Source organism: Arachis stenosperma, chromosome 5 (assembly GCF_014773155.1).
Source record: "Arachis stenosperma cultivar V10309 chromosome 5, arast.V10309.gnm1.PFL2, whole genome shotgun sequence".
Taxonomy (NCBI): Eukaryota; Viridiplantae; Streptophyta; class Magnoliopsida; order Fabales; family Fabaceae; genus Arachis; species Arachis stenosperma.
In genome coordinates this window covers 73198536-73200661 of record NC_080381.1, presented here as the reverse complement: position 1 = coordinate 73200661, position 2126 = coordinate 73198536, and the positions used below count along the sequence as shown (strand labels likewise).

At 43.1% G+C, this 2126-nt stretch overlaps 1 non-coding gene across 1 annotated transcript; it reads left to right on the top strand.

Moving 5' to 3' along the window:
• The first annotated feature begins 1621 nt into the window (after nucleotides 1-1621).
• On the top strand, nucleotides 1622-1729 carry LOC130984373 (small nucleolar RNA R71). Its single transcript, XR_009088312.1, has one exon. It is a non-coding gene; the product is annotated as a small nucleolar RNA R71 (small nucleolar RNA).
• The last annotated feature ends 397 nt before the right edge of the window (nucleotides 1730-2126 follow it).

Sequence of the window (2126 nt, the reverse complement as noted above, 5' to 3'; positions counted from 1 at the left end):
GGTTCAACACCAAACTTAGAGTTTGGTTGTGGCCTCCCAACACCAAACTTAGAGTTTGACTGTGGGGGCTCTGCTTGGCTCTGTTTTGAGAGAAGCTCTTCATGCTTCCTCTCCATGATGATAGAGGGATGTCCTTGGGCCTTAAACACCAAGGATTCTTCATTCACTTGAATGATCAACTCTCCTCTATCAACATCAATCACAGCCTTTGCTGTGGCTAGGAAGGGTCTGCCAAGGATGATGGATTCATCCATGCACTTCCCAGTCTCTAGGACTATGAAGTCAGTAGGGATGTAATGGCCTTCAACTTTTACCAGAACATCCTCTACAAGTCCATGAGCTTGTTTTCTTGAGTTGTCTGCCATCTCTAATGAGATTCTTGCAGCTTGCACCTCAAAGATCCCTAGCTTCTCCATTACAGAGAGGGGCATGAGGTTTACACTTGACCCTAAGTCACACAAGGCCTTCTTGAAGGTCATGGTGCCTATGGTACAAGGTATGGAAAACCTCCCAGGATCTTGCCTCTTTTGAGGCAATTTCTGCCTAGACAAGTCATCCAGTTCTTTGGTGAGCAAAGGGGGTTCATCCTCCCAAGTCTCATAACTTGTCATTTAGCTTCATGATTGCTCCAAGGTATTTAGCAACATGCTCTTTAGTGATATACTCATCCTCTTCAGAGGAAGAATACTCATCAGAGCTCATGAATGGCAGAAGTAAGTCCAATGGAATCTCTATGGTCTCATCTTGAGCCTCAGATTCCCATGGTTCCTCATTGGAGAACTCATTAGAGGCCAGTGGACGTCCAGTGAGGTCTTCCTCAGTGGCGTCCTCTGCCTCTTCTTCCTTCCAGAATTCGGCCATGTTGATGGCCTTGCACTCTCCTTTTGGATTTTCTTCTGTATTACTTGGGAGAGTACTAGGAGGAAGTTCAGTAACTTTCTTACTCAGCTGACCTACTTGTCCTTCCAAATTCCTAATGGAGGACCTTATTTCAGTCATGAAACTTTGAGTGGTCTTTATTAGATCAGAGACCATTGTTGCTAAGTCAGAAGTACTCTGCTTAGAACTCTCTGTCTGTTGCTGAGAAGATGATGGAAAAAGGCTTGTTATTGCTTAACCTGTTTCTTCCACCATTATTGTTATTGAAACCTTGTTGAGGTCTCTTTTGATTCTTCCATGAGAAATTTGGGTGATTTCTCCATGAAGAATTATAGGTGTTTCCATAGGGTTCTCCTAGGTAATTCACCTCTTCCATTGAAGGGTTCTCAGGATCATAAGCTTCTTCCTCAGATGAAGCATCCTTAGTACTGCTAGGTGCTTTTTGCATTCCAGACAGACTTTGAGAAATCAAATTGACTTGTTGAGTCAATATCTTGTTCTGAGCCAGTATGGCATTCAGAGTGTCAATCTCAAGAACTCCTTTCTTCTGACTAGTCCCATTGTTTATAGGATTCCTTTCAGAAGTGTACATGAATTGGTTATTTGCAACCATTTCAATTAGCTCTTGAGCTTCTGTAGGCGTCTTCTTCAGATGAAGAGATCCTCCAGCAGAGCTATCCAAAGACATCTTGGATAGTTCAGAGAGACCATCATAGAAAATACCTATGATGCTCCATTCAGAAAGCATGTCCGAGGGACATTTTCTGATTAATTGTTTGTATCTTTCCCAAGCTTCATAGAGGGATTCTCCATCCTTCTGTCTGAAGGTTTGGACTTCCACTCTAAGCTTACTCCATCTTTGTGGTGGAAAGAACTTTGCCAAGAAGGCATTGACTAGCTTTTCCCAAGAGTCCAGGCTTTCTTTAGGTTGAGAGTCCAACCATATTCTAGCTCTGTCTCTTACAGCAAAAGGGAATAGCATCAGTCTGTAGACCTCAGGGTCAACCCCATTAGTCTTGACTGTGTCACAGATTTGCAAGAATTCAGCTAAGAACTGATGAGGATCTTCCAATGGAAGTCCATGGAACTTGCAATTCTGTTGCATTAGAGAAACTAATTGAGGCTTAAGCTCAAAGTTGTTTGCTCCAATGGCAGGGATAGAGATGCTTCTCCCATAGAAGTTGGGAGTAGGTGCAGTAAAGTCACCCAGCATCTTCCTTGCATTGTTGGCATTGTTGTTGTTTTCG